Raw genomic sequence first — 26,928 nt, forward strand, 5'->3', positions numbered from 1 at the left:
TGGCGGTCTCTGTGAGCTTCTCAGCGACATTCAGCCAGCCAGGTATCCTGCCTGCAGTAGATGGAATGTGGCAATGGAACGCTGGCTGCGCATGTCATAATAGGCTCTGAGCCTTTATATACCTGTGCACAGCAGCAGCCACCTTCAGTCTGCTGCTGGACAGCCAGCAGCAGCAGCAGCAGGAGAGGTATGTAATCAGGAGCCCTCCTGCTAAGGGTAGACAGCTGCTCGTTCCACCCCACCCCCCACCTTAATTGGTTCTCCTCCCTTCCAATGGTGTTGAGGCGGGTGGGAACAGCAGGGGGTGAAGGTGCTGTGTTTAAAGAGGTGGAGTTATGCAGATCTAAAACGCGTGGATTGCAGCAGCAGCAAGCCGAAAAGTACAGGCATGTAAGGGATCTAGAGGTTGACAACATGTCTTCTTAACGGGAGTCCAGGAGCTCATCTCCACAAATGGACTTTTCAGGATCCTTGGGTGGCTCCGTAGTTTGAAACCAATTCTGGTTATCGCTTTTCGGCCTTTTGGCTAAGATCAAGTGTAGTATCTGTTCTTATCAGTTTAATATCTGATACGTCCCCTATCTGGGGACCATATATTAAATGGATTTTTAGAACAGGGAGATGGAAAAAGAGCTTGCTCTGTCAACTCCACGCATTGACCTGGTATTGCAGTATCTCCAGGACCGGTGCACCCCTTCTTTAATGCAGTTTCTAAAATCAGAAAGAATTGAATTCAATGTTTTTTGTTCATTTTGCTTGTTTGTCGGATTTTGGGATGGACTCTTTGGCTTTGCTTTTCTTCTCCTCATTGGATTTTTCATGTTCAAAGTTGCAGAAGCCAGATTACAAGCTCATTTTGGTTCAACTTCAGCAACTGTGCATTGCATTGCCATGTAATGTGATGCAATGCTATCTTTCTAGCTCTCCCTTTTTACTTCCTTTTGGATAAACAGACATATTAGGCAAGCATTTTGGAGCTTTCACCTAAATAACTACAGGTGGTGAGATAAGCTGCACAATATAATTGACCTTTCAGTATATTGTTGCACACACACCATCTATTTAGCAAATGCCCTTGTTATCAACAGCAGCCTTTTAAACTCACCTGAGCTAACAGGTATGTGCGCTGGTTACTCTGCTGCGCTTAAAATTTCTTTTTTGGTTTGCTACAATGCCTTTTCTGAAACGTTGTCTCCTTCTGCTGGAACACTGACTTCTTTCATTTAATGCCTGCAGACTATAAAAGAGAACCCAACCCAAAAAGTTTGGTTGATTAGTCTGTGGCATTCTGTTAAACTGTTGCTTATGGCGGTCTCTGTGAGCTTCTCAGCGACATTCAGCCAGCCAGGTATCCTGCCTGCAGTAGATGGAATGTGGCAATGGAACGCTGGCTGCGCGTGTCATAATAGGCTCTGAGCCTTTATATACCTGTGCACAGCAGCAGCCACCTTCAGTCTGCTGCTGGACAGCCAGCAGCAGCAGCAGCAGGAGAGGTATGTAATCAGGAGCCCTCCTGCTAAGGGTAGACAGCTGCTCGTTCCACCCCACCCCCCGCCTTAATTGGTTCTCCTCCCTTCCAACGGTGTTGAGGCGGGTGGGAACAGCAGGGGGTGAAGGTGCTGTGTTTAAAGAGGTGGAGTTATGCAGATCTAAAACGCGTGGATTGCAGCAGCAGCAAGCCGAAAAGTGCAGGCATGTAAGGGATCTAGAGGTTGACAACATGTCTTCTTAACGGGAGTCCAGGAGCTCATCTCCACAAATGGACTTTTCAGGATCCTTGGGTGGCTCCGTAGTTTGAAACCAATTCTGGTTATCGCTTCCCGGCCTTTTGGCTAAGATCAAGTGTAGTATCTGTTCTTATCAGTTTAATATCTGATACGTCCCCTATCTGGGGACCATATATTAAATGGATTTTTAGAACAGGGAGATGGAAAAAGAGCTTGCTCTGTCCACTCCACGCATTGACCTGGTATTGCAGTATCTCCAGGACCGGTGCACCCCTTCTTTAATGCAGTTTCTAAAATCAGAAAGAATTGAATTCAATGTTTTTTGTTCATTTTGCTTGTTTGTCGGATTTTGGGATGGACTCTTTGGCTTTGCTTTTCTTCTCCTCATTGGATTTTTCATGTTCAAAGTTGCAGAAGCCAGATTACAAGCTCATTTTGGTTCAACTTCAGCAACTGTGCATTGCATTGCCATGTAATGTGATGCAATGCTATCTTTCTAGCTCTCCCTTTTTACTTCCTTTTGGATAAACAGACATATTAGGCAAGCATTTTGGAGCTTTCACCTAAATAACTACAGGTGGTGAGATAAGCTGCACAATATAATTGACCTTTCAGTATATTGTTGCACACACACCATCTATTTAGCAAATGCCCTTGTTATCAACAGCAGCCTTTTAAACTCACCTGAGCTAACAGGTATGTGCGCTGGTTACTCTGCTGCGCTTAAAATTTCTTTTTTGGTTTGCTACAATGCCTTTTCTGAAACGTTGTCTCCTTCTGCTGGAACACTGACTTCTTTCATTTAATGCCTGCAGACTATAAAAGAGAACCCAACCCAAAAAGTTTGGTTGATTAGTCTGTGGCATTCTGTTAAACTGTTGCTTATGGCGGTCTCTGTGAGCTTCTCAGCGACATTCAGCCAGCCAGGTATCCTGCCTGCAGTAGATGGAATGTGGCAATGGAACGCTGGCTGCGCGTGTCATAATAGGCTCTGAGCATTTATATACCTGTGCACAGCAGCAGCCACCTTCAGTCTGCTGCTGGACAGCCAGCAGCAGCAGCAGCAGGAGAGGTATATAATCAGGAGCCCTCCTGCTAAGGGTAGACAGCTGCTCGTTCCACCCCACCCCCCGCCTTAATTGGTTCTCCTCCCTTCCAACGGTGTTGAGGCGGGTGGGAACAGCAGGGGGTGAAGGTGCTGTGTTTAAAGAGGTGGAGTTATGCACATCTAAAACGTGTGGATTGCAGCAGCAGCAAGCCGAAAAGTGCAGGCATGTAAGGGATCTAGAGGTTGACAACATGTCTTCTTAACGGGAGTCCAGGAGCTCATCTCCACAAATGGACTTTTCAGGATCCTTGGGTGGCTCCGTAGTTTGAAACCAATTCTGGTTATCGCTTCTCGGCCTTTTGGCTAAGATCAAGTGTAGTATCTGTTCTTATCAGTTTAATATCTGATACGTCCCCTATCTGGGGACCATATATTAAATGGATTTTTAGAACAGGGAGATGGAAAAAGAGCTTGCTCTGTCCACTCCACGCATTGACCTGGTATTGCAGTATCTCCAGGACCGGTGCACCCCTTCTTTAATGCAGTTTCTAAAATCAGAAAGAATTGAATTCAATGTTTTTTGTTCATTTTGCTTGTTTGTCGGATTTTGGGATGGACTCTTTGGCTTCGCTTTTCTTCTCCTCATTGGATTTTTCATGTTCAAAGTTGCAGAAGCCAGATTACAAGCTCATTTTGGTTCAACTTCAGCAACTGTGCATTGCATTGTCATGTAATGTGATGCAATGCTATCTTTCTAGCTCTCCCTTTTTACTTCCTTTTGGATAAACAGACATATTAGGCAAGCATTTTGGAGCTTTCACCTAAATAACTACAGGTGGTGAGATAAGCTGCACAATATAATTGACCTTTCAGCATATTGTTGCACACACACCATCTATTTAGCAAATGCCCTTGTTATCAACAGCAGCCTTTTAAACTCACCTGAGCTAACAGGTATGTGCGCTGGTTACTCTGCTGCGCTTAAAATTTCTTTTTTGGTTTGCTACAATGCCTTTTCTGAAACGTTGTCTCCTTCTGCTGGAACACTGACTTCTTTCATTTAATGCCTGCAGACTATAAAAGAGAACCCAACCCAAAAAGTTTGGTTGATTAGTCTGTGGCATTCTGTTAAACTGTTGCTTATGGCGGTCTCTGTGAGCTTCTCAGCGACATTCAGCCAGCCAGGTATCCTGCCTGCAGTAGATGGAATGTGGCAATGGAACGCTGGCTGCGCGTGTCATAATAGGCTCTGAGCCTTTATATACCTGTGCACAGCAGCAGCCACCTTCAGTCTGCTGCTGGACAGCCAGCAGCAGCAGCAGCAGGAGAGGTATGTAATCAGGAGCCCTCCTGCTAAGGGTAGACAGCTGCTCGTTCCACCCCACCCCCCGCCTTAATTGGTTCTCCTCCCTTCCAACGGTGTTGAGGCGGGTGGGAACAGCAGGGGGTGAAGGTGCTGTGTTTAAAGAGGTGGAGTTATGCAGATCTAAAACGCGTGGATTGCAGCAGCAGCAAGCCGAAAAGTGCAGGCATGTAAGGGATCTAGAGGTTGACAACATGTCTTCTTAACGGGAGTCCAGGAGCTCATCTCCACAAATGGACTTTTCAGGATCCTTGGGTGGCTCCGTAGTTTGAAACCAATTCTGGTTATCGCTTCTCGGCCTTTTGGCTAAGATCAAGTGTAGTATCTGTTCTTATCAGTTTAATATCTGATACGTCCCCTATCTGGGGACCATATATTAAATGGATTTTTAGAACAGGGAGATGGAAAAAGAGCTTGCTCTGTCCACTCCACGCATTGACCTGGTATTGCAGTATCTCCAGGACCGGTGCACCCCTTCTTTAATGCAGTTTCTAAAATCAGAAAGAATTGAATTCAATGTTTTTTGTTCATTTTGCTTGTTTGTCGGATTTTGGGATGGACTCTTTGGCTTTGCTTTTCTTCTCCTCATTGGATTTTTCATGTTCAAAGTTGCAGAAGCCAGATTACAAGCTCATTTTGGTTCAACTTCAGCAACTGTGCATTGCATTGCCATGTAATGTGATGCAATGCTATCTTTCTAGCTCTCCCTTTTTACTTCCTTTTGGATAAACAGACATATTAGGCAAGCATTTTGGAGCTTTCACCTAAATAACTACAGGTGGTGAGATAAGCTGCACAATATAATTGACCTTTCAGTATATTGTTGCACACACACCATCTATTTAGCAAATGCCCTTGTTATCAACAGCAGCCTTTTAAACTCACCTGAGCTAGCAGGTATGTGCGCTGGTTGCTCTGCTGCGCTTAAAATTTCTTTTTTGGTTTGCTACAATGCCTTTTCTGAAACGTTGTCTCCTTCTGCTGGAACACTGACTTCTTTCATTTAATGCCTGCAGACTATAAAAGAGAACCCAACCCAAAAAGTTTGGTTGATTAGTCTGTGGCATTCTGTTAAACTGTTGCTTATGGCGGTCTCTGTGAGCTTCTCAGCGACATTCAGCCAGCCAGGTATCCTGCCTGCAGTAGATGGAATGTGGCAATGGAACGCTGGCTGCGCGTGTCATAATAGGCTCTGAGCCTTTATATACCTGTGCACAGCAGCAGCCACCTTCAGTCTGCTGCTGGACAGCCAGCAGCAGCAGCAGCAGGAGAGGTATGTAATCAGGAGCCCTCCTGCTAAGGGTAGACAGCTGCTCGTTCCACCCCACCCCCCGCCTTAATTGGTTCTCCTCCCTTCCAACGGTGTTGAGGCGGGTGGGAACAGCAGGGGGTGAAGGTGCTGTGTTTAAAGAGGTGGAGTTATGCAGATCTAAAACGCGTGGATTGCAGCAGCAGCAAGCCGAAAAGTGCAGGCATGTAAGGGATCTAGAGGTTGACAACATGTCTTCTTAACGGGAGTCCAGGAGCTCATCTCCACAAATGGACTTTTCAGGATCCTTGGGTGGCTCCGTAGTTTGAAACCAATTCTGGTTATCGCTTCTCGGCCTTTTGGCTAAGATCAAGTGTAGTATCTGTTCTTATCAGTTTAATATCTGATACGTCCCCTATCTGGGGACCATATATTAAATGGATTTTTAGAACAGGGAGATGGAAAAAGAGCTTGCTCTGTCCACTCCACGCATTGACCTGGTATTGCAGTATCTCCAGGACCGGTGCACCCCTTCTTTAATGCAGTTTCTAAAATCAGAAAGAATTGAATTCAATGTTTTTTGTTCATTTTGCTTGTTTGTCGGATTTTGGGATGGACTCTTTGGCTTTGCTTTTCTTCTCCTCATTGGATTTTTCATGTTCAAAGTTGCAGAAGCCAGATTACAAGCTCATTTTGGTTCAACTTCAGCAACTGTGCATTGCATTGCCATGTAATGTGATGCAATGCTATCTTTCTAGCTCTCCCTTTTTACTTCCTTTTGGATAAACAGACATATTAGGCAAGCATTTTGGAGCTTTCACCTAAATAACTACAGGTGGTGAGATAAGCTGCACAATATAATTGACCTTTCAGTATATTGTTGCACACACACCATCTATTTAGCAAATGCCCTTGTTATCAACAGCAGCCTTTTAAACTCACCTGAGCTAGCAGGTATGTGCGCTGGTTGCTCTGCTGCGCTTAAAATTTCTTTTTTGGTTTGCTACAATGCCTTTTCTGAAACGTTGTCTCCTTCTGCTGGAACACTGACTTCTTTCATTTAATGCCTGCAGACTATAAAAGAGAACCCAACCCAAAAAGTTTGGTTGATTAGTCTGTGGCATTCTGTTAAACTGTTGCTTATGGCGGTCTCTGTGAGCTTCTCAGCGACATTCAGCCAGCCAGGTATCCTGCCTGCAGTAGATGGAATGTGGCAATGGAACGCTGGCTGCGCGTGTCATAATAGGCTCTGAGCCTTTATATACCTGTGCACAGCAGCAGCCACCTTCAGTCTGCTGCTGGACAGCCAGCAGCAGCAGCAGCAGGAGAGGTATGTAATCAGGAGCCCTCCTTCTAAGGGTAGACAGCTGCTCGTTCCACCCCACCCCCCGCCTTAATTGGTTCTCCTCCCTTCCAACGGTGTTGAGGCGGGTGGGAACAGCAGGGGGTGAAGGTGCTGTGTTTAAAGAGGTGGAGTTATGCAGATCTAAAACGCGTGGATTGCAGCAGCAGCAAGCCGAAAAGTGCAGGCATGTAAGGGATCTAGAGGTTGACAACATGTCTTCTTAAGGGGAGTCCAGGAGCTCATCTCCACAAATGGACTTTTCAGGATCCTTGGGTGGCTCCGTAGTTTGAAACCAATTCTGGTTATCGCTTCTCGGCCTTTTGGCTAAGATCAAGTGCAGTGATCTACCGGTTGCTGCCTTGGTCTTGGCTGAGAGGTGCCTTGGGTACCCGGCTCCTTGGCCTCGGGGGATCGCTGCATGTAGCAATGCGGCTTCACCCCCTTGCTGCTTTTGGGGAGCCGGATTAGTCCCGGGGCAACGAGGGGCGATCAGCCTGCCTGCTTTTTTTAAGTAGGCGAGGAGGATTTTTGCCACGTTTGGTGTGAAGATATGGACGGGAGAAGCCCAAATATGCTGACCTGTGAAGAGGTCCCAGTTTTTGCAAGATTGAAGAATGCAGTGCGGTTTATTTTTTTGGATCCAGAGAAGAAGAAGTCTGGCTTGTTTTTTTTGGTAGAGAAGATTTTGTTTGGACTATTGGAAGTTCAAATGGAACAAGTTTTGTCTATGTTGGAGTTCCCGAAGAGAGGGATATATGATGTTATTTTTTGTTCAGAAGATATCTTTTCTGACTTTTGGAAGAGAATGGATCTAGTGAAGGAAGATTCGATACTTGAAGGTGTTTTTTTTGTGTCGCATTTTCCTAGGAAGGAAAGGCTAATAGTAATAAGGATGTATAGTCCTTTCATATTGGAAGAAGAGATCATGACCTTTTTATCCCGGTACTGTGAGAAAGTGAGTTCTGCTGGCAAAATGTTTAACCGATATGGTTTTTGGACCACGAGGTGGAGGTTCCTGGTCAAGTTCAAGGAAAGTTCGGATGGTGTTGTGGTACTCCCACCAAGTAGATTCAAAATCGGGACAGTTAATGGAGATATGTTCTTTACAGGTATGCCGAAGTTTTGTAGGCGTTGTAAACAGTATGGCCATGAAAAGGATTCCTGTACATTACAGTGGTGTGCCAAGTGTGAAGAAGTGGGACATAAGGCAGAGAATTGTGAAAAAAGTAAGAAATGTAATCTATGTGGTGGCAGTGGTCATTTATATGATTGCTGTCCTGTCAATAAAAGGGAGGAGAAGTCAGTTGACAAGGAAGATGGAAAAGAAGAAGAGTCTGAAGCTGCCCCCCATGATGAAACGGAAGAGAACATATCTCAAAAGAAGGAGGAACAAATAAGAGATATAAGAAAAGAAGGTGATCATATGGAAGAAGATACTGAGAGTGATATCACAGACGTTGAGATTGAAAATACTAGCTTGGAAGAAGAAGTGGAGGTGGATAGGGAGTCAGAAGATCAGGAGGAAAGTGAGTCCTCCAGTCAGGATGAAAAGGAAGGTGCTGTAAGTAATATGGAAGAGGAGGAGGAGGGTGAAGAAACTAGTGAAGAAGAAAGAGAGGATGTCGCATGTGAAGCCAGAGAAGAAATTGAAGGAGTTTTGTCATCTGGGAAGGACTCTAGTAAAGCAAAGGATGTTTCAGAAAAAAATATGAGGGAGATGGAGGAGAGACAAGAAGTGTTGAAAATGCTAAAGAGTTGTGAAGGGGGGAGTCAGGCTAGTCTAAGGCGCAAAGTGTGGAATAACATTTATAGCGATATGCATCGTTTTTTTTCAACTTACAGAATAATTCAGTCGTTGGCTAAAGAGGTAGAAGAAGCTTGGGATGGTCGGTTTCTGGATGGAAGGCTTTTGAATGCCTTGGCAGCATATGGCCTGAAGAGAGGAATGTTGCCTTAAATCGTAATGGTAAAGATTGTAATGTTGTGATGTAAAGAATATGGAATAACTGTATTGTGATAATATAAACGTATATATATAAAATAAGATTGTAAAAATGGATATATGACCCACAATGATGGATAACAACCTAATACCATTTGGAAATCATTGCAAAGCATGAAATGGTAAATATGGGACTTGTAATCTGAGTGGAAAAAAAAAAAAAAAAAATCTGTTCTTATCAGTTTAATATCTGATACGTCCCCTATCTGGGGACCATATATTAAATGGATTTTTAGAACAGGGAGATGGAAAAAGAGCTTGCTCTGTCCACTCCACGCATTGACCTGGTATTGCAGTATCTCCAGGACCGGTGCACCCCTTCTTTAATGCAGTTTCTAAAATCAGAAAGAATTGAATTCAATGTTTTTTGTTCATTTTGCTTGTTTGTCGGATTTTGGGATGGACTCTTTGGCTTTGCTTTTCTTCTCCTCATTGGATTTTTCATGTTCAAAGTTGCAGAAGCCAGATTACAAGCTCATTTTGGTTCAACTTCAGCAACTGTGCATTGCATTGCCATGTAATGTGATGCAATGCTATCTTTCTAGCTCTCCCTTTTTACTTCCTTTTGGATAAACAGACATATTAGGCAAGCATTTTGGAGCTTTCACCTAAATAACTACAGGTGGTGAGATAAGCTGCACAATATAATTGACCTTTCAGTATATTGTTGCACACACACCATCTATTTAGCAAATGCCCTTGTTATCAACAGCAGCCTTTTAAACTCACCTGAGCTAACAGGTATGTGCGCTGGTTACTCTGCTGCGCTTAAAATTTCTTTTTTGGTTTGCTACAATGCCTTTTCTGAAATGTTGTCTCCTTCTGCTGGAACACTGACTTCTTTCATTTAATGCCTGCAGACTATAAAAGAGAACCCAACCCAAAAAGTTTGGTTGATTAGTCTGTGGCATTCTGTTAAACTGTTGCTTATGGCGGTCTCTGTGAGCTTCTCAGCGACATTCAGCCAGCCAGGTATCCTGCCTGCAGTAGATGGAATGTGGCAATGGAACGCTGGCTGCGCGTGTCATAATAGGCTCTGAGCCTTTATATACCTGTGCACAGCAGCAGCCACCTTCAGTCTGCTGCTGGACAGCCAGCAGCAGCAGCAGCAGGAGAGGTATGTAATCAGGAGCCCTCCTGCTAAGGGTAGACAGCTGCTCGTTCCACCCCACCCCCCGCCTTAATTGGTTCTCCTCCCTTCCAACGGTGTTGAGGCGGGTGGGAACAGCAGGGGGTGAAGGTGCTGTGTTTAAAGAGGTGGAGTTATGCAGATCTAAAACGCGTGGATTGCAGCAGCAGCAAGCCGAAAAGTGCAGGCATGTAAGGGATCTAGAGGTTGACAACATGTCTTCTTAACGGGAGTCCAGGAGCTCATCTCCACAAATGGACTTTTCAGGATCCTTGGGTGGCTCCGTAGTTTGAAACCAATTCTGGTTATCGCTTCTCGGCCTTTTGGCTAAGATCAAGTGTAGTATCTGTTCTTATCAGTTTAATATCTGATACGTCCCCTATCTGGGGACCATATATTAAATGGATTTTTAGAACAGGGAGATGGAAAAAGAGCTTACTCTGTCCACTCCACGCATTGACCTGGTATTGCAGTATCTCCAGGACCGGTGCACCCCTTCTTTAATGCAGTTTCTAAAATCAGAAAGAATTGAATTCAATGTTTTTTGTTCATTTTGCTTGTTTGTCGGATTTTGGGATGGACTCTTTGGCTTTGCTTTTCTTCTCCTCTTTGGATTTTTCATGTTCAAAGTTGCAGAAGCCAGATTACAAGCTCATTTTGGTTCAACTTCAGCAACTGTGCATTGCATTGCCATGTAATGTGATGCAATGCTATCTTTCTAGCTCTCCCTTTTTACTTCCTTTTGGATAAACAGACATATTAGGCAAGCATTTTGGAGCTTTCACCTAAATAACTACAGGTGGTGAGATAAGCTGCACAATATAATTGACCTTTCAGTATATTGTTGCACACACACCATCTATTTAGCAAATGCCCTTGTTATCAACAGCAGCCTTTTAAACTCACCTGAGCTAACAGGTATGTGCGCTGGTTACTCTGCTGCGCTTAAAATTTCTTTTTTGGTTTGCTACAATGTCTTTTCTGAAACGTTGTCTCCTTCTGCTGGAACACTGACTTCTTTCATTTAATGCCTGCAGACTATAAAAGAGAACCCAACCCAAAAAGTTTGGTTGATTAGTCTGTGGCATTCTGTTAAACTGTTGCTTATGGCGGTCTCTGTGAGCTTCTCAGCGACATTCAGCCAGCCAGGTATCCTGCCTGCAGTAGATGGAATGTGGCAATGGAACGCTGGCTGCGCGTGTCATAATAGGCTCTGAGCCTTTATATACCTGTGCACAGCAGCAGCCACCTTCAGTCTGCTGCTGGACAGCCAGCAGCAGCAGCAGCAGGAGAGGTATGTAATCAGGAGCCCTCCTGCTAAGGGTAGACAGCTGCTTGTTCCACCCCACCCCCCGCCTTAATTGGTTCTCCTCCCTTCCAACGGTGTTGAGGCGGGTGGGAACAGCAGGGGGTGAAGGTGCTGTGTTTAAAGAGGTGGAGTTATGCAGATCTAAAACGCGTGGATTGCAGCAGCAGCAAGCCGAAAAGTGCAGGCATGTAAGGGATCTAGAGGTTGACAACATGTCTTCTTAAGGGGAGTCCAGGAGCTCATCTCCACAAATGGACTTTTCAGGATCCTTGGGTGGCTCCGTAGTTTGAAACCAATTCTGGTTATCGCTTCTCGGCCTTTTGGCTAAGATCAAGTGTAGTATCTGTTCTTATCAGTTTAATATCTGATACGTCCCCTATCTGGGGACCATATATTAAATGGATTTTTAGAACAGGGAGATGGAAAAAGAGCTTGCTCTGTCCACTCCACGCATTGACCTGGTATTGCAGTATCTCCAGGACCGGTGCACCCCTTCTTTTATGCAGTTTCTAAAATCAGAAAGAATTGAATTCAATGTTTTTTGTTCATTTTGCTTGTTTGTCAGATTTTGGGATGGACTCTTTGGCTTTGCTTTTCTTCTCCTCATTGGATTTTTCATGTTCAAAGTTGCAGAAGCCAGATTACAAGCTCATTTTGGTTCAACTTCAGCAACTGTGCATTGCATTGCCATGTAATGTGATGCAATGCTATCTTTCTAGCTCTCCCTTTTTACTTCCTTTTGGATAAACAGACATATTAGGCAAGCATTTTGGAGCTTTCACCTAAATAACTACAGGTGGTGAGATAAGCTGCACAATATAATTGACCTTTCAGTATATTGTTGCACACACACCATCTATTTAGCAAATGCCCTTGTTATCAACAGTAGCCTTTTAAACTCACCTGAGCTAACAGGTATGTGCGCTGGTTACTCTGCTGCGCTTAAAATTTCTTTTTTGGTTTGCTACAATGCCTTTTCTGAAACGTTGTCTCCTTCTGCTGGAACACTGACTTCTTTCATTTAATGCCTGCAGACTATAAAAGAGAACCCAATCCAAAATGTTTGGTTGATTAGTCTGTGGCATTCTGTTAAACTGTTGCTTATGGCGGTCTCTGTGAGCTTCTCAGCGACATTCAGCCAGCCAGGTATCCTGCCTGCAGTAGATGGAATGTGGCAATGGAACGCTGGCTGCGCATGTCATAATAGGCTCTGAGCCTTTATATACCTGTGCACAGCAGCAGCCACCTTCAGTCTGCTGCTGGACAGCCAGCAGCAGCAGCAGCAGGAGAGGTATGTAATCAGGAGCCCTCCTGCTAAGGGTAGACAGCTGCTCGTTCCACCCCACCCCCCGCCTTAATTGGTTCTCCTCCCTTCCAACGGTGTTGAGGCGGGTGGGAACAGCAGGGGGTGAAGGTGCTGTGTTTAAAGAGGTGGAGTTATGCAGATCTAAAACGCGTGGATTGCAGTAGCAGCAAGCCGAAAAGTGCAGGCATGTAAGGGATCTAGAGGTTGACAACATGTCTTCTTAACGGGAGTCCAGGAGCTCATCTCCACAAATGGACTTTTCAGGATCCTTGGGTGGCTCCGTAGTTTGAAACCAATTCTGGTTATCGCTTCTCGGCCTTTTGGCTAAGATCAAGTGTAGTATCTGTTCTTATCAGTTTAATATCTGATACGTCCCCTATCTGGGGACCATATATTAAATGGATTTTTAGAACAGGGAGATGGAAAAAGAGCTTGCTCTGTCCACTCCACGCATTGACCTGGTATTGCAGTATCTCCAGGACCGGTGCACCCCTTCTTTAATGCAGTTTCTAAAATCAGAAAGAATTGAATTCAATGTTTTTTGTTCATTTTGCTTGTTTGTCGGATTTTGGGATGGACTCTTTGGCTTTGCTTTTCTTCTCCTCATTGGATTTTTCATGTTCAAAGTTGCAGAAGCCAGATTACAAGCTCATTTTGGTTCAACTTCAGCAACTGTGCATTGCATTGCCATGTAATGTGATGCAATGCTATCTTTCTAGCTCTCCCTTTTTACTTCCTTTTGGATAAACAGACATATTAGGCAAGCATTTTGGAGCTTTCACCTAAATAACTACAGGTGGTGAGATAAGCTGCACAATATAATTGACCTTTCAGTATATTGTTGCACACACACCATCTATTTAGCAAATGCCCTTGTTATCAACAGCAGCCTTTTAAACTCACCTGAGCTAACAGGTATGTGCGCTGGTTACTCTGCTGCGCTTAAAATTTCTTTTTTGGTTTGCTACAATGCCTTTTCTGAAACGTTGTCTCCTTCTGCTGGAACACTGACTTCTTTCATTTAATGCCTGCAGACTATAAAAGAGAACCCAACCCAAAAAGTTTGGTTGATTAGTCTGTGGCATTCTGTTAAACTGTTGCTTATGGCGGTCTCTGTGAGCTTCTCAGCGACATTCAGCCAGCCAGGTATCCTGCCTGCAGTAGATGGAATGTGGCAATGGAACGCTGGCTGCGCGTGTCATAATAGGCTCTGAGCCTTTATATACCTGTGCACAGCAGCAGCCACCTTCAGTCTGCTGCTGGACAGCCAGCAGCAGCAGCAGCAGGAGAGGTATGTAATCAGGAGCCCTCCTGCTAAGGGTAGACAGCTGCTCGTTCCACCCCACCCCCCGCCTTAATTGGTTCTCCTCCCTTCCAACGGTGTTGAGGCGGGTGGGAACAGCAGGGGGTGAAGGTGCTGTGTTTAAAGAGGTGGAGTTATGCAGATCTAAAACGCGTGGATTGCAGCAGCAGCAAGCCGAAAAGTGCAGGCATGTAAGGGATCTAGAGGTTGACAACATGTCTTCTTAACGGGAGTCCAGGAGCTCATCTCCACAAATGGACTTTTCAGGATCCTTGGGTGGCTCCCTAGTTTGAAACCAATTCTGGTTATCGCTTCTCGGCCTTTTGGCTAAGATCAAGTGTAGTATCTGTTCTTATCAGTTTAATATCTGATACGTCCCCTATCTGGGGACCATATATTAAATGGATTTTTAGAACAGGGAGATGGAAAAAGAGCTTGCTCTGTCCACTCCACGCATTGACCTGGTATTGCAGTATCTCCAGGACCGGTGCACCCCTTCTTTAATGCAGTTTCTAAAATCAGAAAGAATTGAATTCAATGTTTTTTGTTCATTTTGCTTGTTTGTCGGATTTTGGGATGGACTCTTTGGCTTTGCTTTTCTTCTCCTCATTGGATTTTTCATGTTCAAAGTTGCAGAAGCCAGATTACAAGCTCATTTTGGTTCAACTTCAGCAACTGTGCATTGCATTGCCATGTAATGTGATGCAATGCTATCTTTCTAGCTCTCCCTTTTTACTTCCTTTTGGATAAACAGACATATTAGGCAAGCATTTTGGAGCTTTCACCTAAATAACTACAGGTGGTGAGATAAGCTGCACAATATAATTGACCTTTCAGTATATTGTTGCACACACACCATCTATTTAGCAAATGCCCTTGTTATCAACAGCAGCCTTTTAAACTCACCTGAGCTAACAGGTATGTGCGCTGGTTACTCTGCTGCGCTTAAAATTTCTTTTTTGGTTTGCTACAATGCCTTTTCTGAAACGTTGTCTCCTTCTGCTGGAACACTGACTTCTTTCATTTAATGCCTGCAGACTATAAAAGAGAACCCAACCCAAAAAGTTTGGTTGATTAGTCTGTGGCATTCTGTTAAACTGTTGCTTATGGCGGTCTCTGTGAGCTTCTCAGCGACATTCAGCCAGCCAGGTATCCTGCCTGCAGTAGATGGAATGTGGCAATGGAACGCTGGCTGCGCGTGTCATAATAGGCTCTGAGCCTTTATATACCTGTGCACAGCAGCAGCCACCTTCAGTCTGCTGCTGGACAGCCAGCAGCAGCAGCAGCAGGAGAGGTATGTATTCAGGAGCCCTCCTGCTAAGGGTAGACAGCTGCTCGTTCCACCCCACCCCCCGCCTTAATTGGTTCTCCTCCCTTCCAACGGTGTTGAGGCGGGTGGGAACAGCAGGGGGTGAAGGTGCTGTGTTTAAAGAGGTGGAGTTATGCAGATCTAAAACGCGTGGATTGCAGCAGCAGCAAGCCGAAAAGTGCAGGCATGTAAGGGATCTAGAGGTTGACAACATGTCTTCTTAACGGGAGTCCAGGAGCTCATCTCCACAAATGGACTTTTCAGGATCCTTGGGTGGCTCCCTAGTTTGAAACCAATTCTGGTTATCGCTTCTCGGCCTTTTGGCTAAGATCAAGTGTAGTATCTGTTCTTATCAGTTTAATATCTGATACGTCCCCTATCTGGGGACCATATATTAAATGGATTTTTAGAACAGGGAGATGGAAAAAGAGCTTGCTCTGTCCACTCCACGCATTGACCTGGTATTGCAGTATCTCCAGGACCGGTGCACCCCTTCTTTAATGCAGTTTCTAAAATCAGAAAGAATTGAATTCAATGTTTTTTGTTCATTTTGCTTGTTTGTCGGATTTTGGGATGGACTCTTTGGCTTTGCTTTTCTTCTCCTCATTGGATTTTTCATGTTCAAAGTTGCAGAAGCCAGATTACAAGCTCATTTTGGTTCAACTTCAGCAACTGTGCATTGCATTGCCATGTAATGTGATGCAATGCTATCTTTCTAGCTCTCCCTTTTTACTTCCTTTTGGATAAACAGACATATTAGGCAAGCATTTTGGAGCTTTCACCTAAATAACTACAGGTGGTGAGATAAGCTGCACAATATAATTGACCTTTCAGTATATTGTTGCACACACACCATCTATTTAGCAAATGCCCTTGTTATCAACAGCAGCCTTTTAAACTCACCTGAGCTAACAGGTATGTGCGCTGGTTACTCTGCTGCGCTTAAAATTTCTTTTTTGGTTTGCTACAATGCCTTTTCTGAAACGTTGTCTCCTTCTGCTGGAACACTGACTTCTTTCATTTAATGCCTGCAGACTATAAAAGAGAACCCAACCCAAAAAGTTTGGTTGATTAGTCTGTGGCATTCTGTTAAACTGTTGCTTATGGCGGTCTCTGTGAGCTTCTCAGCGACATTCAGCCAGCCAGGTATCCTGCCTGCAGTAGATGGAATGTGGCAATGGAACGCTGGCTGCGCGTGTCATAATAGGCTCTGAGCCTTTATATACCTGTGCACAGCAGCAGCCACCTTCAGTCTGCTGCTGGACAGCCAGCAGCAGCAGCAGCAGGAGAGGTATGTATTCAGGAGCCCTCCTGCTAAGGGTAGACAGCTGCTCGTTCCACCCCACCCCCCGCCTTAATTGGTTCTCCTCCCTTCCAACGGTGTTGAGGCGGGTGGGAACAGCAGGGGGTGAAGGTGCTGTGTTTAAAGAGGTGGAGTTATGCAGATCTAAAACGCGTGGATTGCAGCAGCAGCAAGCCGAAAAGTGCAGGCATGTAAGGGATCTAGAGGTTGACAACATGTCTTCTTAACGGGAGTCCAGGAGCTCATCTCCACAAATGGACTTTTCAGGATCCTTGGGTGGCTCCGTAGTTTGAAACCAATTCTGGTTATCGCTTCTCGGCCTTTTGGCTAAGATCAAGTGTAGTATCTGTTCTTATCAGTTTAATATCTGATACGTCCCCTATCTGGGGACCATATATTAAATGGATTTTTAGAACAGGGAGATGGAAAAAGAGCTTGCTCTGTCCACTCCACGCATTGACCTGGTATTGCAGTATCTCCAGGACCGGTGCACCCCTTCTTTAATGCAGTTTCTAAAATCAGAAAGAATTGAATTCAATGTTTTTTGTTCATTTTGCTTGTTTGTCGGATTTTGGGATGGACTCTTTGGCTTTGCTTTTCTTCTCCTCATTGGATTTTTCATGTTCAAAGTTGCAGAAGCCAGATTACAAGCTCATTTTGGTTCAACTTCAGCAACTGTGCATTGCATTGCCATGTAATGTGATGCAATGCTATCTTTCTAGCTCTCCCTTTTTACTTCCTTTTGGATAAACAGACATATTAGGCAAGCATTTTGGAGCTTTCACCTAAATAACTACAGGTGGTGAGATAAGCTGCACAATATAATTGACCTTTCAGTATATTGTTGCACACACACCATCTATTTAGCAAATGCCCTTGTTATCAACAGCAGCCTTTTAAACTCACCTGAGCTAACAGGTATGTGCGCTGGTTACTCTGCTGCGCTTAAAATTTCTTTTTTGGTTTGCTACAATGCCTTTTCTGAAACGTTGTCTCCTTCTGCTGGAACACTGACTTCTTTCATTTAATGCCTGCAGACTATAAAAGAGAACCCAACCCAAAAAGTTTGGTTGATTAGTCTGTGGCATTCTGTTAAACTGTTGCTTATGGCGGTCTCTGTGAGCTTCTCAGCGACATTCAGCCAGCCAGGTATCCTGCCTGCAGTAGATGGAATGTGGCAATGGAACGCTGGCTGCGCGTGTCATAATAGGCTCTGAGCCTTTATATACCTGTGCACAGCAGCAGCCACCTTCAGTCTGCTGCTGGACAGTCAGCAGCAGCAGCAGCAGGAGAGGTATGTATTCAGGAGCCCTCCTGCTAAGGGTAGACAGCTGCTCGTTCCACCCCACCCCCCGCCTTAATTGGTTCTCCTCCCTTCCAACGGTGTTGAGGCGGGTGGGAACAGCAGGGGGTGAAGGTGCTGTGTTTAAAGAGGTGGAGTTATGCAGATCTAAAACGCGTGGATTGCAGCAGCAGCAAGCCGAAAAGTGCAGGCATGTAAGGGATCTAGAGGTTGACAACATGTCTTCTTAACGGGAGTCCAGGAGCTCATCTCCACAAATGGACTTTTCAGGATCCTTGGGTGGCTCCGTAGTTTGAAACCAATTCTGGTTATCGCTTCTCGGCCTTTTGGCTAAGATCAAGTGTAGTATCTGTTCTTATCAGTTTAATATCTGATACGTCCCCTATCTGGGGACCATATATTAAATGGATTTTTAGAACAGGGAGATGGAAAAAGAGCTTGCTCTGTCCACTCCACGCATTGACCTGGTATTGCAGTATCTCCAGGACCGGTGCACCCCTTCTTTAATGCAGTTTCTAAAATCAGAAAGAATTGAATTCAATGTTTTTTGTTCATTTTGCTTGTTTGTCGGATTTTGGGATGGACTCTTTGGCTTTGCTTTTCTTCTCCTCATTGGATTTTTCATGTTCAAAGTTGCAGAAGCCAGATTACAAGCTCATTTTGGTTCAACTTCAGCAACTGTGCATTGCATTGCCATGTAATGTGATGCAATGCTATCTTTCTAGCTCTCCCTTTTTACTTCCTTTTGGATAAACAGACATATTAGGCAAGCATTTTGGAGCTTTCACCTAAATAACTACAGGTGGTGAGATAAGCTGCACAATATAATTGACCTTTCAGTATATTGTTGCACACACACCATCTATTTAGCAAATGCCCTTGTTATCAACAGCAGCCTTTTAAACTCACCTGAGCTAACAGGTATGTGCGCTGGTTACTCTGCTGCGCTTAAAATTTCTTTTTTGGTTTGCTACAATGCCTTTTCTGAAACGTTGTCTCCTTCTGCTGGAACACTGACTTCTTTCATTTAATGCCTGCAGACTATAAAAGAGAACCCAACCCAAAAAGTTTGGTTGATTAGTCTGTGGCATTCTGTTAAACTGTTGCTTATGGCGGTCTCTGTGAGCTTCTCAGCGACATTCAGCCAGCCAGGTATCCTGCCTGCAGTAGATGGAATGTGGCAATGGAACGCTGGCTGCGCGTGTCATAATAGGCTCTGAGCCTTTATATACCTGTGCACAGCAGCAGCCACCTTCAGTCTGCTGCTGGACAGCCAGCAGCAGCAGCAGCAGGAGAGGTATGTAATCAGGAGCCCTCCTGCTAAGGGTAGACAGCTGCTCGTTCCACCCCACCCCCCGCCTTAATTGGTTCTCCTCCCTTCCAACGGTGTTGAGGCGGGTGGGAACAGCAGGGGGTGAAGGTGCTGTGTTTAAAGAGGTGGAGTTATGCAGATCTAAAACGCGTGGATCGCAGCAGCAGCAAGCCGAAAAGTGCAGGCATGTAAGGGATCTAGAGGTTGACAACATGTCTTCTTAACGGGAGTCCAGGAGCTCATCTCCACAAATGGACTTTTCAGGATCCTTGGGTGGCTCCCTAGTTTGAAACCAATTCTGGTTATCGCTTCTCGGCCTTTTGGCTAAGATCAAGTGTAGTATCTGTTCTTATCAGTTTAATATCTGATACGTCCCCTATCTGGGGACCATATATTAAATGGATTTTTAGAACAGGGAGATGGAAAAAGAGCTTGCTCTGTCCACTCCACGCATTGACCTGGTATTGCAGTATCTCCAGGACCGGTGCACCCCTTCTTTAATGCAGTTTCTAAAATCAGAAAGAATTGAATTCAATGTTTTTTGTTCATTTTGCTTGTTTGTCGGATTTTGGGATGGACTCTTTGGCTTTGCTTTTCTTCTCCTCATTGGATTTTTCATGTTCAAAGTTGCAGAAGCCAGATTACAAGCTCATTTTGGTTCAACTTCAGCAACTGTGCATTGCATTGCCATGTAATGTGATGCAATGCTATCTTTCTAGCTCTCCCTTTTTACTTCCTTTTGGATAAACAGACATATTAGGCAAGCATTTTGGAGCTTTCACCTAAATAACTACAGGTGGTGAGATAAGCTGCACAATATAATTGACCTTTCAGTATATTGTTGCACACACACCATCTATTTAGCAAATGCCCTTGTTATCAACAGCAGCCTTTTAAACTCACCTGAGCTAACAGGTATGTGCGCTGGTTACTCTGCTGCGCTTAAAATTTCTTTTTTGGTTTGCTACAATGCCTTTTCTGAAACGTTGTCTCCTTCTGCTGGAACACTGACTTCTTTCATTTAATGCCTGCAGACTATAAAAGAGAACCCAACCCAAAAAGTTTGGTTGATTAGTCTGTGGCATTCTGTTAAACTGTTGCTTATGGCGGTCTCTGTGAGCTTCTCAGCGACATTCAGCCAGCCAGGTATCCTGCCTGCAGTAGATGGAATGTGGCAATGGAACGCTGGCTGCGCGTGTCATAATAGGCTCTGAGCCTTTATATACCTGTGCACAGCAGCAGCCACCTTCAGTCTGCTGCTGGACAGCCAGCAGCAGCAGCAGCAGGAGAGGTATGTAATCAGGAGCCCTCCTGCTAAGGGTAGACAGCTGCTCGTTCCACCCCACCCCCCGCCTTAATTGGTTCTCCTCCCTTCCAACGGTGTTGAGGCGGGTGGGAACAGCAGGGGGTGAAGGTGCTGTGTTTAAAGAGGTGGAGTTATGCAGATCTAAAACGCGTGGATTGCAGCAGCAGCAAGCCGAAAAGTGCAGGCATGTAAGGGATCTAGAGGTTGACAACATGTCTTCTTAACGGGAGTCCAGGAGCTCATCTCCACAAATGGACTTTTCAGGATCCTTGGGTGGCTCCCTAGTTTGAAACCAATTCTGGTTATCGCTTCTCGGCCTTTTGGCTAAGATCAAGTGTAGTATCTGTTCTTATCAGTTTAATATCTGATACGTCCCCTATCTGGGGACCATATATTAAATGGATTTTTAGAACAGGGAGATGGAAAAAGAGCTTGCTCTGTCCACTCCACGCATTGACCTGGTATTGCAGTATCTCCAGGACCGGTGCACCCCTTCTTTAATGCAGTTTCTAAAATCAGAAAGAATTGAATTCAATGTTTTTTGTTCATTTTGCTTGTTTGTCGGATTTTGGGATGGACTCTTTGGCTTTGCTTTTCTTCTCCTCATTGGATTTTTCATGTTCAAAGTTGCAGAAGCCAGATTACAAGCTCATTTTGGTTCAACTTCAGCAACTGTGCATTGCATTGCCATGTAATGTGATGCAATGCTATCTTTCTAGCTCTCCCTTTTTACTTCCTTTTGGATAAACAGACATATTAGGCAAGCATTTTGGAGCTTTCACCTAAATAACTACAGGTGGTGAGATAAGCTGCACAATATAATTGACCTTTCAGTATATTGTTGCACACACACCATCTATTTAGCAAATGCCCTTGTTATCAACAGCAGCCTTTTAAACTCACCTGAGCTAACAGGTATGTGCGCTGGTTACTCTGCTGCGCTTAAAATTTCTTTTTTGGTTTGCTACAATGCCTTTTCTGAAACGTTGTCTCCTTCTGCTGGAACACTGACTTCTTTCATTTAATGCCTGCAGACTATAAAAGAGAACCCAACCCAAAAAGTTTGGTTGATTAGTCTGTGGCATTCTGTTAAACTGTTGCTTATGGCGGTCTCTGTGAGCTTCTCAGCGACATTCAGCCAGCCAGGTATCCTGCCTGCAGTAGATGGAATGTGGCAATGGAACGCTGGCTGCGCGTGTCATAATAGGCTCTGAGCCTTTATATACCTGTGCACAGCAGCAGCCACCTTCAGTCTGCTGCTGGACAGCCAGCAGCAGCAGCAGCAGGAGAGGTATGTATTCAGGAGCCCTCCTGCTAAGGGTAGACAGCTGCTCGTTCCACCCCACCCCCCGCCTTAATTGGTTCTCCTCCCTTCCAACGGTGTTGAGGCGGGTGGGAACAGCAGGGGGTGAAGGTGCTGTGTTTAAAGAGGTGGAGTTATGCAGATCTAAAACGCGTGGATTGCAGCAGCAGCAAGCCGAAAAGTGCAGGCATGTAAGGGATCTAGAGGTTGACAACATGTCTTCTTAACGGGAGTCCAGGAGCTCATCTCCACAAATGGACTTTTCAGGATCCTTGGGTGGCTCCGTAGTTTGAAACCAATTCTGGTTATCGCTTCTCGGCCTTTTGGCTAAGATCAAGTGTAGTATCTGTTCTTATCAGTTTAATATCTGATACGTCCCCTATCTGGGGACCATATATTAAATGGATTTTTAGAACAGGGAGATGGAAAAAGAGCTTGCTCTGTCCACTCCACGCATTGACCTGGTATTGCAGTATCTCCAGGACCGGTGCACCCCTTCTTTAATGCAGTTTCTAAAATCAGAAAGAATTGAATTCAATGTTTTTTGTTCATTTTGCTTGTTTGTCGGATTTTGGGATGGACTCTTTGGCTTTGCTTTTCTTCTCCTCATTGGATTTTTCATGTTCAAAGTTGCAGAAGCCAGATTACAAGCTCATTTTGGTTCAACTTCAGCAACTGTGCATTGCATTGCCATGTAATGTGATGCAATGCTATCTTTCTAGCTCTCCCTTTTTACTTCCTTTTGGATAAACAGACATATTAGGCAAGCATTTTGGAGCTTTCACCTAAATAACTACAGGTGGTGAGATAAGCTGCACAATATAATTGACCTTTCAGTATATTGTTGCACACACACCATCTATTTAGCAAATGCCCTTGTTATCAACAGCAGCCTTTTAAACTCACCTGAGCTAACAGGTATGTGCGCTGGTTACTCTGCTGCGCTTAAAATTTCTTTTTTGGTTTGCTACAATGCCTTTTCTGAAACGTTGTCTCCTTCTGCTGGAACACTGACTTCTTTCATTTAATGCCTGCAGACTATAAAAGAGAACCCAACCCAAAAAGTTTGGTTGATTAGTCTGTGGCATTCTGTTAAACTGTTGCTTATGGCGGTCTCTGTGAGCTTCTCAGCGACATTCAGCCAGCCAGGTATCCTGCCTGCAGTAGATGGAATGTGGCAATGGAACGCTGGCTGCGCGTGTCATAATAGGCTCTGAGCCTTTATATACCTGTGCACAGCAGCAGCCACCTTCAGTCTGCTGCTGGACAGCCAGCAGCAGCAGCAGCAGGAGAGGTATGTAATCAGGAGCCCTCCTGCTAAGGGTAGACAGCTGCTCGTTCCACCCCACCCCCCGCCTTAATTGGTTCTCCTCCCTTCCAACGGTGTTGAGGCGGGTGGGAACAGCAGGGGGTGAAGGTGCTGTGTTTAAAGAGGTGGAGTTATGCAGATCTAAAACGCGTGGATCGCAGCAGCAGCAAGCCGAAAAGTGCAGGCATGTAAGGGATCTAGAGGTTGACAACATGTCTTCTTAACGGGAGTCCAGGAGCTCATCTCCACAAATGGACTTTTCAGGATCCTTGGGTGGCTCCCTAGTTTGAAACCAATTCTGGTTATCGCTTCTCGGCCTTTTGGCTAAGATCAAGTGTAGTATCTGTTCTTATCAGTTTAATATCTGATACGTCCCCTATCTGGGGACCATATATTAAATGGATTTTTAGAACAGGGAGATGGAAAAAGAGCTTGCTCTGTCCACTCCACGCATTGACCTGGTATTGCAGTATCTCCAGGACCGGTGCACCCCTTCTTTAATGCAGTTTCTAAAATCAGAAAGAATTGAATTCAATGTTTTTTGTTCATTTTGCTTGTTTGTCGGATTTTGGGATGGACTCTTTGGCTTTGCTTTTCTTCTCCTCATTGGATTTTTCATGTTCAAAGTTGCAGAAGCCAGATTACAAGCTCATTTTGGTTCAACTTCAGCAACTGTGCATTGCATTGTCATGTAATGTGATGCAATGCTATCTTTCTAGCTCTCCCTTTTTACTTCCTTTTGGATAAACAGACATATTAGGCAAGCATTTTGGAGCTTTCACCTAAATAACTACAGGTGGTGAGATAAGCTGCACAATATAATTGACCTTTCAGTATATTGTTGCACACACACCATCTATTTAGCAAATGCCCTTGTTATCAACAGCAGCCTTTTAAACTCACCTGAGCTAACAGGTATGTGCGCTGGTTACTCTGCTCCGCTTAAAATTTCTTTTTTGGTTTGCTACAATGCCTTTTCTGAAACGTTGTCTCCTTCTACTGGAACACTGACTTCTTTCATTTAATGCCTGCAGACTATAAAAGAGAACCCAACCCAAAAAGTTTGGTTGATTAGTCTGTGGCATTCTGTTAAACTGTTGCTTATGGCGGTCTCTGTGAGCTTCTCAGCGACATTCAGCCAGCCAGGTATCCTGCCTGCAGTAGATGGAATGTGGCAATGGAACGCTGGCTGCGCGTGTCATAATAGGCTCTGAGCCTTTATATACCTGTGCACAGCAGCAGCCACCTTCAGTCTGCTGCTGGACAGCCAGCAGCAGCAGCAGCAGGAGAGGTATGTAATCAGGAGCCCTCCTGCTAAGGGTAGACAGCTGCTCGTTCCACCCCACCCCCCGCCTTAATTGGTTCTCCTCCCTTCCAACGGTGTTGAGGCGGGTGGGAACAGCAGGGGGTGAAGGTGCTGTGTTTAAAGAGGTGGAGTTATGCAGATCTAAAACGCGTGGATTGCAGCAGCAGCAAGCCGAAAAGTGCAGGCATGTAAGGGATCTAGAGGTTGACAACATGTCTTCTTAACGGGAGTCCAGGAGCTCATCTCCACAAATGGACTTTTCAGGATCCTTGGGTGGCTCCGTAGTTTGAAACCAATTCTGGTTATCGCTTCTCGGCCTTTTGGCTAAGATCAAGTGTAGTATCTGTTCTTATCAGTTTAATATCTGATACGTCCCCTATCTGGGGACCATATATTAAATGGATTTTTAGAACAGGGAGATGGAAAAAGAGCTTGCTCTGTCCACTCCACGCATTGACCTGGTATTGCAGTATCTCCAGGACCGGTGCACCCCTTCTTTAATGCAGTTTCTAAAATCAGAAAGAATTGAATTCAATGTTTTTTGTTCATTTTGCTTGTTTGTCGGATTTTGGGATGGACTCTTTGGCTTTGCTTTTCTTCTCCTCATTGGATTTTTCATGTTCAAAGTTGCAGAAGCCAGATTACAAGCTCATTTTGGTTCAACTTCAGCAACTGTGCATTGCATTGCCATGTAATGTGATGCAATGCTATCTTTCTAGCTCTCCCTTTTTACTTCCTTTTGGATAAACAGACATATTAGGCAAGCATTTTGGAGCTTTCACCTAAATAACTACAGGTGGTGAGATAAGCTGCACAATATAATTGACCTTTCAGTATATTGTTGCACACACACCATCTATTTAGCAAATGCCCTTGTTATCAACAGCAGCCTTTTAAACTCACCTGAGCTAACAGGTATGTGCGCTGGTTACTCTGCTGCGCTTAAAATTTCTTTTTTGGTTTGCTACAATGCCTTTTCTGAAACGTTGTCTCCTTCTGCTGGAACACTGACTTCTTTCATTTAATGCCTGCAGACTATAAAAGAGAACCCAACCCAAAAAGTTTGGTTGATTAGTCTGTGGCATTCTGTTAAACTGTTGCTTATGGCGGTCTCTGTGAGCTTCTCAGCGACATTCAGCCAGCCAGGTATCCTGCCTGCAGTAGATGGAATGTGGCAATGGAACGCTGGCTGCGCGTGTCATAATAGGCTCTGAGCCTTTATATACCTGTGCACAGCAGCAGCCACCTTCAGTCTGCTGCTGGACAGCCAGCAGCAGCAGCAGCAGGAGAGGTATGTAATCAGGAGCCCTCCTGCTAAGGGTAGACAGCTGCTCGTTCCACCCCACCCCCCGCCTTAATTGGTTCTCCTCCCTTCCAACGGTGTTGAGGCGGGTGGGAACAGCAGGGGGTGAAGGTGCTGTGTTTAAAGAGGTGGAGTTATGCAGATCTAAAACGCGTGGATCGCAGCAGCAGCAAGCCGAAAAGTGCAGGCATGTAAGGGATCTAGAGGTTGACAACATGTCTTCTTAACGGGAGTCCAGGAGCTCATCTCCACAAATGGACTTTTCAGGATCCTTGGGTGGCTCCCTAGTTTGAAACCAATTCTGGTTATCGCTTCTCGGCCTTTTGGCTAAGATCAAGTGTAGTATCTGTTCTTATCAGTTTAATATCTGATACGTCCCCTATCTGGGGACCATATATTAAATGGATTTTTAGAACAGGGAGATGGAAAAAGAGCTTGCTCTGTCCACTCCACGCATTGACCTGGTATTGCAGTATCTCCAGGACCGGTGCACCCCTTCTTTAATGCAGTTTCTAAAATCAGAAAGAATTGAATTCAATGTTTTTTGTTCATTTTGCTTGTTTGTCGGATTTTGGGATGGACTCTTTGGCTTTGCTTTTCTTCTCCTCATTGGATTTTTCATGTTCAAAGTTGCAGAAGCCAGATTACAAGCTCATTTTGGTTCAACTTCAGCAACTGTGCATTGCATTGTCATGTAATGTGATGCAATGCTATCTTTCTAGCTCTCCCTTTTTACTTCCTTTTGGATAAACAGACATATTAGGCAAGCATTTTGGAGCTTTCACCTAAATAACTACAGGTGGTGAGATAAGCTGCACAATATAATTGACCTTTCAGTATATTGTTGCACACACACCATCTATTTAGCAAATGCCCTTGTTATCAACAGCAGCCTTTTAAACTCACCTGAGCTAACAGGTATGTGCGCTGGTTACTCTGCTGCGCTTAAAATTTCTTTTTTGGTTTGCTACAATGCCTTTTCTGAAACGTTGTCTCCTTCTACTGGAACACTGACTTCTTTCATTTAATGCCTGCAGACTATAAAAGAGAACCCAACCCAAAAAGTTTGGTTGATTAGTCTGTGGCATTCTGTTAAACTGTTGCTTATGGCGGTCTCTGTGAGCTTCTCAGCGACATTCAGCCAGCCAGGTATCCTGCCTGCAGTAGATGGAATGTGGCAATGGAACGCTGGCTGCGCGTGTCATAATAGGCTCTGAGCCTTTATATACCTGTGCACAGCAGCAGCCACCTTCAGTCTGCTGCTGGACAGCCAGCAGCAGCAGCAGCAGGAGAGGTATGTAATCAGGAGCCCTCCTGCTAAGGGTAGACAGCTGCTCGTTCCACCCCACCCCCCGCCTTAATTGGTTCTCCTCCCTTCCAACGGTGTTGAGGC

General features: G+C 44.8%; 19 non-coding genes across 19 annotated transcripts; all 19 read left to right on the forward strand.

The window, feature by feature from the left end:
- Window positions 1-506: 506 nt before the first annotated feature.
- On the forward strand, window positions 507-697 carry LOC141230162 (U2 spliceosomal RNA). The gene has a single exon (XR_012296718.1). It is a non-coding gene; the product is annotated as a U2 spliceosomal RNA (small nuclear RNA).
- Window positions 698-1,812: 1,115 nt separating this feature from the next.
- LOC141230202 (U2 spliceosomal RNA) lies at window positions 1,813-2,003 on the forward strand. Its single transcript, XR_012296756.1, has one exon. It is a non-coding gene; the product is annotated as a U2 spliceosomal RNA (small nuclear RNA).
- A 1,115-nt stretch (window positions 2,004-3,118) lies between these two features.
- Window positions 3,119-3,309, forward strand: LOC141230577 (U2 spliceosomal RNA). Its single transcript, XR_012297035.1, has one exon. It is a non-coding gene; the product is annotated as a U2 spliceosomal RNA (small nuclear RNA).
- A 1,115-nt stretch (window positions 3,310-4,424) lies between these two features.
- LOC141230578 (U2 spliceosomal RNA) lies at window positions 4,425-4,615 on the forward strand. Its single transcript, XR_012297036.1, has one exon. It is a non-coding gene; the product is annotated as a U2 spliceosomal RNA (small nuclear RNA).
- Window positions 4,616-5,730: 1,115 nt separating this feature from the next.
- Window positions 5,731-5,921, forward strand: LOC141230580 (U2 spliceosomal RNA). Its single transcript, XR_012297038.1, has one exon. It is a non-coding gene; the product is annotated as a U2 spliceosomal RNA (small nuclear RNA).
- A 2,946-nt stretch (window positions 5,922-8,867) lies between these two features.
- On the forward strand, window positions 8,868-9,055 carry LOC141230382 (U2 spliceosomal RNA). The gene has a single exon (XR_012296907.1). It is a non-coding gene; the product is annotated as a U2 spliceosomal RNA (small nuclear RNA).
- Window positions 9,056-10,170: 1,115 nt separating this feature from the next.
- Window positions 10,171-10,361, forward strand: LOC141230235 (U2 spliceosomal RNA). Its single transcript, XR_012296788.1, has one exon. It is a non-coding gene; the product is annotated as a U2 spliceosomal RNA (small nuclear RNA).
- A 1,115-nt stretch (window positions 10,362-11,476) lies between these two features.
- LOC141230581 (U2 spliceosomal RNA) lies at window positions 11,477-11,667 on the forward strand. The gene has a single exon (XR_012297039.1). It is a non-coding gene; the product is annotated as a U2 spliceosomal RNA (small nuclear RNA).
- A 1,115-nt stretch (window positions 11,668-12,782) lies between these two features.
- Window positions 12,783-12,973, forward strand: LOC141230582 (U2 spliceosomal RNA). The gene has a single exon (XR_012297040.1). It is a non-coding gene; the product is annotated as a U2 spliceosomal RNA (small nuclear RNA).
- A 1,115-nt stretch (window positions 12,974-14,088) lies between these two features.
- LOC141230583 (U2 spliceosomal RNA) lies at window positions 14,089-14,279 on the forward strand. The gene has a single exon (XR_012297041.1). It is a non-coding gene; the product is annotated as a U2 spliceosomal RNA (small nuclear RNA).
- Window positions 14,280-15,394: 1,115 nt separating this feature from the next.
- Window positions 15,395-15,585, forward strand: LOC141230584 (U2 spliceosomal RNA). The gene has a single exon (XR_012297042.1). It is a non-coding gene; the product is annotated as a U2 spliceosomal RNA (small nuclear RNA).
- A 1,115-nt stretch (window positions 15,586-16,700) lies between these two features.
- LOC141230585 (U2 spliceosomal RNA) lies at window positions 16,701-16,891 on the forward strand. The gene has a single exon (XR_012297043.1). It is a non-coding gene; the product is annotated as a U2 spliceosomal RNA (small nuclear RNA).
- Window positions 16,892-18,006: 1,115 nt separating this feature from the next.
- Window positions 18,007-18,197, forward strand: LOC141230586 (U2 spliceosomal RNA). The gene has a single exon (XR_012297044.1). It is a non-coding gene; the product is annotated as a U2 spliceosomal RNA (small nuclear RNA).
- A 1,115-nt stretch (window positions 18,198-19,312) lies between these two features.
- Window positions 19,313-19,503, forward strand: LOC141230587 (U2 spliceosomal RNA). The gene has a single exon (XR_012297045.1). It is a non-coding gene; the product is annotated as a U2 spliceosomal RNA (small nuclear RNA).
- Window positions 19,504-20,618: 1,115 nt separating this feature from the next.
- LOC141230588 (U2 spliceosomal RNA) lies at window positions 20,619-20,809 on the forward strand. Its single transcript, XR_012297046.1, has one exon. It is a non-coding gene; the product is annotated as a U2 spliceosomal RNA (small nuclear RNA).
- A 1,115-nt stretch (window positions 20,810-21,924) lies between these two features.
- LOC141230589 (U2 spliceosomal RNA) lies at window positions 21,925-22,115 on the forward strand. The gene has a single exon (XR_012297047.1). It is a non-coding gene; the product is annotated as a U2 spliceosomal RNA (small nuclear RNA).
- A 1,115-nt stretch (window positions 22,116-23,230) lies between these two features.
- On the forward strand, window positions 23,231-23,421 carry LOC141230591 (U2 spliceosomal RNA). Its single transcript, XR_012297049.1, has one exon. It is a non-coding gene; the product is annotated as a U2 spliceosomal RNA (small nuclear RNA).
- Window positions 23,422-24,536: 1,115 nt separating this feature from the next.
- On the forward strand, window positions 24,537-24,727 carry LOC141230593 (U2 spliceosomal RNA). The gene has a single exon (XR_012297050.1). It is a non-coding gene; the product is annotated as a U2 spliceosomal RNA (small nuclear RNA).
- A 1,115-nt stretch (window positions 24,728-25,842) lies between these two features.
- Window positions 25,843-26,033, forward strand: LOC141230594 (U2 spliceosomal RNA). Its single transcript, XR_012297051.1, has one exon. It is a non-coding gene; the product is annotated as a U2 spliceosomal RNA (small nuclear RNA).
- Window positions 26,034-26,928: the final 895 nt, after the last annotated feature.

The sequence above is a fragment of the Phyllobates terribilis genome, unplaced genomic scaffold (genome assembly GCF_046119375.1).
Source record: "Phyllobates terribilis strain yellow unplaced genomic scaffold, ASM4611937v1 Scaffold_499__1_contigs__length_1316695, whole genome shotgun sequence".
Taxonomy (NCBI): Eukaryota; Metazoa; Chordata; class Amphibia; order Anura; family Dendrobatidae; genus Phyllobates; species Phyllobates terribilis.